Source organism: Rhinopithecus bieti, unplaced genomic scaffold (assembly GCF_001698545.2).
Source record: "Rhinopithecus bieti isolate Rb0 unplaced genomic scaffold, ASM169854v2 scaffold_7681, whole genome shotgun sequence".
NCBI classification, from domain to species: Eukaryota; Metazoa; Chordata; class Mammalia; order Primates; family Cercopithecidae; genus Rhinopithecus; species Rhinopithecus bieti.
In genome coordinates this window covers 3,681,082-3,688,837 of record NW_016806571.1, presented here as the reverse complement: position 1 = coordinate 3,688,837, position 7,756 = coordinate 3,681,082, and the positions used below count along the sequence as shown (strand labels likewise).

At 45.1% G+C, this 7,756-nt stretch overlaps 1 pseudogene; it reads right to left on the bottom strand.

Moving 5' to 3' along the window:
* Nucleotides 1-3,954: 3,954 nt before the first annotated feature.
* Nucleotides 3,955-7,519, bottom strand: LOC108532779 (cytochrome b-c1 complex subunit 6, mitochondrial pseudogene; annotated as a pseudogene).
* Nucleotides 7,520-7,756: the final 237 nt, after the last annotated feature.

Genomic DNA, 7,756 nt, shown 5'->3' with positions numbered 1-7,756 from the left:
ACCGGACAGGCAGCCCGGAAACGCAGGGCTCTGTGCCTTGTTCTGCACATGAACCAAATGAGGCAGACAGATTCAGGTACTTTTCCTATCACGGTGAAATGCCTGGGAGACCAGAGTTTGGCCCCAACCTGGTTGTCCTGACTTCCCACTGTAGCAGCCTCCTCTGAAATAGGTGATGATTTCAAGAGGGAATGCCAGGCAGGCACTGGCAGTCCCAATCTAAGATTTAAGAAACAGCAAAGTTTGGCTGGGCGCAGTGGCTCATGCCTGTAATCCCAGCACTTTGGGAGACCAAAGTGGGCGGATCACTTGAGGTCGGGAGTTTGAGACCAGCCTGGTCAACATGGTGAAACCCCATCTCTACTAAAAATACAAAAATTAGCTGGGTATGGTGGCAGGCGCCCGTAATCCCAGCTAGTCCGGAGGCTAAACCAGGAGAATCGCTTGAACCTCGGAGGCGGAGCTTGCAGTGAGCCAAGATCACACCATTGCACTCCAACCTGGGTGACAGAGTGAGACGCTGTCCCGGGGGGAAAAAAAGGAAGAGCAAAGCTAGAATGTAAGTGGGCCAGACTGACAATACCTATCCCATCTCACCCTCCATTTCCTTTTCCTGAATCACAGAGGTGCTGAGTGAGACAGAAAAGAATGATGTGAGTTCTTCATCACAACATATATAATCGTTAAAAAAAAAAAAATCAGAGACAGCCTAAATGTGCAACAATAGAGAGATGATATGAAATAAATTATAATATGAAATAAAGTGTAAAGTTAAGTAGCCATTCAAAACAACAAAGCAGAGACTCATGCCTGTAATCTCAGCATTTTGGGAGGCCAAGGTGGGAGGATTACTTGAGACGAACCTAAGCAACATAGCAAAAACCCATCTCTACAAAAAATACAAAAATTAGCCAGGCATGGTGGCGCCTACCTGTAGTCCCAGCTACTCAGAAGGCTGAGGTGAGAGGATTACTTGAGCCCAGGAGGCTGAGACTGCAGTGAGACTGCAGTGATTATGCTACTGCACTCCAGCCTGTGTGACAGAATAAGACCCTGTCTCAGAAAAAGACAGAGAGAGAGAGAGGCAGAAAGGAAAGAAAGAAAGAAAGAAAGAAAGAGAGAGAAGGAAGGAAGGAGGGAAGGGAAGAAGGAAGGGAGGGAGGGAGGGAGGAAGGGCGTGGTAGCTCATGCCTGTAATCCCAGCACTTTGGGAGGCTGAGGCAAAGAGGATCACCTGAGGTCAGGAGTTTGAGAACACCCTGGCCAACATGGCAAAACCCCATGTCTAGTAAAAATACAGATATTAGCCAGGCGTGGAGGTGCACACCTGTAGTCCCAGCTACTTGGGGAGGCTGAGGCAGGAGAATCACTTGAACCCAGGAGGCGGAGGTTGCAGTGAGCCAAGACTGCGCCACTGCACTACAGCCTGGGTGACAGAATGAGACTTTGTCTCAAAAAAAAAAAAAAAAAAGAAAGAAAAAGAAAAGAAAAGAAAGAAAGGAAGGAAAGAGAAAGAAAGGAAAAGAAAAGAAAAAAGAAAACAATATACACGAATATCTTTGTGACCCTGGGGTACAGGAAGAGTTTTTAAGTAAGATCCAGTAAGTGCCAAGCCAAATAAAAGATTGATAAATGTTTCTACATTAAAATTAAGAAATCCTGGCTATAAAAGGGCACTGTGAATAAAATGAAAAGTCAAGTCACAGAGATGATGGTTGGAATGCATATAAGCAACAAAAGGCTCAAATCCCAAATAAGCAATAAGGCAGGCAACGCAGTCAAAACATGAGCAATGACTTGAACAGGAAAGTCACAGAAAATACGGAAATGCCAAAAAGCATATGAAAGAGTGCTCAACTTTATTTGTTATCAGGGAAACCTAAACTAAAAGCACAATGAGATACCAAATATCTAAAACTAAGAATGACATTTCTAAGTACTAGTGCTGATACGAAGCAACTGGACCTCTAGCACTGCTAGGAGTGCAAATCATTATGCTCACTTTGGAAAACAGTTGACATTATCATCCGAAGTTGAAAATAATGCGTTCGGGCTGGGCGTGGTGGCTCACGCCTGTAATCCCAGCACTTTGGGAGGCCGAGGTGGGTGGATCACGAGGTCAGGGATTCGAGACCAGCCTGACCAACATGGTGAAACCCCATCTCTACTAAAAACACAAAAATTAGCCAGGCGTGGTGGTGGGCACCTGTAGTCCCAGCCACTCAGGAGGCTGAGGCAGGAAAATTGCTTGAACCTGGTAGGTGGAGGTTGCAGTGAGCTGAGATCGCGCCACTGCACTCTAGCCTGGCGACAGAACGAGACAACGTCTCAAAAAAAAAAAAAAGAAAAGAAAAGAAAAGAAAAAGAAAAAAGAAAATAATGCATTCTCTGTGACCCAGCTATTCTTTTCCTAGTTATGTACTTGTTATGGTCCGAATGTTTGTGTCTCCCTAAAATTCATATGTTGAAATCCTAACCCCCAAGTGACAGTATTAAGAAGTAAGGCCTTTGGGAGGTGATTAGATCATGAAGTCATAGCCTTCGTGAATGGGATTAGCGCCCTTATCATAAAAGAGGCTGTAGGAGCTTCTTTGCTTGTTCTGTCAATGACACAACAAGAAAATGCCATCTATGAAGGAAGCAGGACCTCACCAGTCACCAAATCTGCTGGTGCCTTGATTTTGGACTTCCCAGCCTCCAGAACTGTTAACAATAAATGTTTGCTGTTTATAAGTTGCCCAGACTATAGTATTTTGTTACAGCAACCAGAACCAACTGAGACAATACTGAACAGAAATGTGTTCAGCTTACACAGGGGACATGGACAAGAAGACTCTTGGCAGCATAGTTTGTAGTAACCCCAAAGTGGAAACAACTCGAATGTCCATCAGGAGCCAATCATGGGTAGTATATTTATAAAATAGGATATTATATAGTAATAATGAATGGACTACAGATGGATAAAACAAACACAGATAAATCTCTCAAATAAAAAGAAAAGAGAAAAAAAAGAGAAAAGCCAGGTACATGGCTGGGCGCAGTGGCTCACACCTGTAATCCCAGCATTTTGGGAGGCCGAGGTGGGTGGATCCCTTGAGGCCAGGAGTTCGAGATCAGCCTAGTGAACATGGTAAAACCCTGTCTCTACTAAAAATAAAATAAAATAAATAAATAAATAAATAAATAAGGAAATAGAAAAAGAAAAAAGCCAGGTACAAAAGAACACACACTGTGTAAGTTTATACAAAGTTCAAAAGCAGGCAAACCAAAACCATAATCTTTAGGTGATAAAAGAACAAAGAAAAGGTAAGAATTACCAGAAAAGTTAGGATAGTGGTTACCTTTAATGAGTAAGGGGGAATTCCTGACAGCAGAAGATCCTGAAGGGGGCTTCTAGGTTGGTGGCAATATTCTATTTTTGGCCTGGTTAGTGGACACATGGATATTGTCTTATAATAATTCTGAGCCAGGTGTGGTGGCTCACACCTGTAATCCCAGCACTTTGGGAGGATGAGGTGGGAGGATCACGAGGTCAGGAGTTCAGTACCAGCCTGACCAACATGGTGAAACCCCGTTTCTACTGAAAATACAAAATTAACTGAGCGTGGTGGTGCACACCTGTAATCCCAGCCACTTGGGAGACTGAGGCAGGAGAATCACTTGAACTAGGGAGGTGGAGGTTGCAGTGAGCTGAGATCGAGCCATTGCATTCCAGCCTGGGCAGCAAAAGTGAAACTCCATCTCAAATAATAATAATTTTTAAGCCATGTGTTTATGTACCATGCACCTTTCTGAATGTGTTTTATTTGATTAAACTATGTGTAATTGCCAATATGCAGTCATTTTTTTTTTTTTTTTTTTTTTGCAGATCGCAGATCACAGAACTTTATTAAGATGAAATAACTTTATTAAGACGAGTTACATAGAAGCTACCAGACTAAGCCAAAATCCATGAGGTTCATGTGAACTTACAGTTACACAAATAAGAAACAAATGGCATATCCAAAACCATAAGGAAATATCCTGATGCCCAGGTGATGAAGGCTGGGGTAAGTCCACATATTTATTTCAAGTTGTTAAAGAGTTTGTGGGCCACACAATGGTCCCTTGCATGCAAAAAGTCAAAGAGCTCCCCCGTGCAATCCTCTTCTGTATGTGATTGAGAGCATACATGCTCATCACAGAGGTCCAGCCGCTCCTGGGCCTTTACACATTTCTCCAACTGCTCGCATTGCTCTCTCACTGTTGTTAGGGGATCCTGATGTAGAAACACTAATTCCTCCTCTTCTTCTTCCTCCTCCTTAGTATCTCTACACTCGGTCAGCATCTTTCACTCGTCCTCCAGTCCCATGTCTGGTTACAGTTCTGGATTCAACACGAGCAGCAACAGTGGCACGTAATCCACTTCAGCATCTAGAATGACCTGTAAGGTTCACTTAGCAGATATCCAGTGATCTGGATGGAAGTCAACATACAGTCATTATTAACCTACAAAATGAGAATTCATGTGATTCAACCCAATATTTCACGATACAAAATAATTTACTAAGGCCAGTGGCTTACACCTGTAATCCCAGCACTCAGGGAGGCTGAGGCGGGTGGATCACCTGAGGTCAGGAATTCGAGACCAGCCTGACCAACATGGAGAAACCCCATCTCTACTAAAAATACAAAATTAGTCAGGCGTGGTGGCACATGCCTGTAATCCCAGCTACTAGAGAGGCTGAGGCAGGAGAATCGCTTGAACCCACGAGGCGGAAGTTGTGGTGAGCCGAGATCGTGCCATTGCACTCCAGCCTGGGCAACAAGAGTGAAACTCCATCTCAAAAAAAAAAAAAAAAAAAATTACATTAAGTTAAGCAACCATTCAAAATGATGGTTGTGACTGGGCACGGTGGTTCATACCTGTAATCCCAACACTTTGAGAGGCCGAGGACGGCAAATTGCTTGAGTCCAAGAGTTTGAGATCAGCCTGAGCAACATAGTGAAACCCCATCTCTACAAAAAATAAAAAAAATCAGCCACGTGCAGTGGCGTTGTAGTCCCAGCTACTTGGGAGGCTGAGGTAGGGGGACCACCTGAGCCCAGGAGGTGGAGGCTGCAGTGAGGCGTGGTTGCACCACTGCACTCTAGTCTAGGTGACAGAGTGAGACCCTGTCTCAAAAAAACAAAACAACACAAAAAAACCCACCACCAACAAACAAACAAAACCCCCCAAAAAAAACGAAAAGAAAAAAAGATGGTTGTGAAAACTATTAACAGCTTAATTCACCATTTATTCATTAAGCAAATATCTCCTGGGGGCTTATCATTTTCAGGCATATTTCTTTTCTTTTTTCTTTTTTTTTCCAAGATGGAGTTTCGCTCTGTCACCCAGGCTGGAGTGCAATGGAGCCACGTCTCGACTCAGTGCAACCTCCGCTTTCCGGGTTCAAGCGATTCTTCTGCCTCAGCCTCCCGAATAGCTTGGACTGCAGGCGCACGCCAACACGCCCAGCTAAGTTTTGTATTTTTAGTAGAGACGGGATTTCACCATGTTGGCCAGGATGGTCTCGATCTCTTGTCCTCATGATCTGCCTGCCTCAGCCTCCCAAAGTGTTGGGATTACAGGCATGAGCCACTGTGCCCAGCCTGAACCAGTCATATTTCTAGGCACTGGGAGAAATTATCTCATTGCACATTAATGGGAAGAAGAAAACATAAACAGATCAAGAAATATCTAGAATGTCATATTGTGGTAAGTGCTGTGAAGAAAAACAAAACAGAGTGAGGATATAGGGAGTGACAAAGAAGTATTTTAGGAAGCATGGACAAAAAAGCTTCTCTGAGGAGATGACATTTGCAAATACAAGAGAATGACAGGAGGGAGGGAAGCCGGGTGAGGCACTGGGAGAGACAGCTTGCAGGCAGAGGAAAGAGCGAGTGCGCAGGCCCTTAAGCTGGAAGGTGCTTGGCAGGACTGAGGAACAAGGAGGCCAGTGTTGTTGGATCAGAGTGAGGGGAGGGGGGATTAGGAACACATGACACAGGAGAAGTGCCAGGAGCTTGATCGAGTACGGTATATGTGCCCCAACAAGGACTTTGGATTTCATTCTTTTTTTTTTTTTTTGAGATGGAGTCTCTCTCCATCTCCCAGGCTGGAGTGCAGTGGCACGATCTCGGCTCACTGTAACCTCCATCTCCCAGGTTCAAGTGATTCTCCTGCTTCAGCCTCCCAAGTAGCTGGGATTATAGGCGTGCACCACCACGCCCGGCTAATTTTTTGTATTTGTAATAGAGACGGGGTTTTGCCATGTTGGCCAAGCTGATCTTGAACTCCTAACCTCAGGTGATCCGCCCACCTCAGCCTCCCAAAGTTCTATGATTACAGGCGTGAGCCAGTGTGCCCAGCCTGGATGTCATTCTGAGAGTGATGAGATGTCATTGGAGGATGGAGAGGAGGAGGTAAGATGATTTGATGTGTAGTTCCGAAGGAAGACTCTGGCTGTTCTGTCGCAGAGGGAGAGTAGGAGGATAAGGGTGGAACCAGGGGTTCCTGTTAAAATACTGTTGCAGCATCCAGGTGAGAGATGTAGGCGGCATGGACTAAGAGGGTAGTGGTGGTAGCATGGAGCGTTTTGGAATCAGGATCAACAGATTTTCTAAGCAGAACCGGAATAGGATTTGTTGATGAATTGCATTTAGGGTAAGAGGAAGAGGAATCAACAACATGTATGATGCTTTAAAACAAAATTGAGACAATTCTGTATATAGTTTGGTCAAAAATCTTTTTAAAATGTTCTTAGGCCGGGCACGGTGGCTCAAGCCTGTAATCCCAGCACTTTGGGAGGCCGAGACGGGCGGATCACGAGGTCCGGAGATTGAGACCATCCTGGCTAACACGGTGAAACCCCATCTCTACCAAAAAATACAAAATCTAGCCGGGCGAGGTGGCGGGCGCCTGTAGTCCCAGCTACTCGGGAGGCTGAGGCAGGAGAATGGCGTAAACCCGGGAGGCGGAGCTTGTAGTGAGCTGAGATCCGGCCACTGCACTCCAGCCTGGGCGACAGAGCGAGACTCCGTCTCAAAAAAAAAAAAAAAAAAGTTCTTAAATTACTTTTGGATTAAGAAGCTTACTTATAGCAAATTAGAAGAAATCGAGGTGGGGAGACAGGGTATATTCATAGATGGACGGATAGCACCATTTAAAAAAGCAGAAGGTAATTGCACATCATACAAATTGCCACAGAAGGTAAGGAAAGGAAGAGGCCCCTAGATCTGGAGGACGCAGGTCTTTACTGAGGAGGCAGGGCGTGTTGAAAGAGGAAGGTGGAGTTAGACCAGGTAGGGGTGGATTGAGGGCTGAGCCTCAGAGCTTAGGACGGGGTGGTGGGAAAAACACTGGCTTTCGAGTGGGAGGAATTAGGCTCAAGTTGCAGTGCAGCCACTTACCAGGTAAGTGAATGTGAAGATTGGATAAAACATCTGTGACCCACCCATTAGGTTCTCAGTAAAGGTGAACAACTATGAACTGTTCTTTTTATAATATCCAGAGTCTTAATTTTCAGATTTTTCTATTATTATTATTATTATTTTTTGAGACGGAGTCTCGCTCTGTCACCCAGGCTGGAGTGCTGTGGCCGGATCTCAGCTCACTGCAAGCTCCGCCTCCCGGATTCACGCCATTCTCCTGCCTCAGCCTCCCGAGTAGCTGGGACTACAGGCGCCGCCACCTCGCCCAGCTAGTTTTTTGTAGTTTTAGTAGAGACGGGGTTTC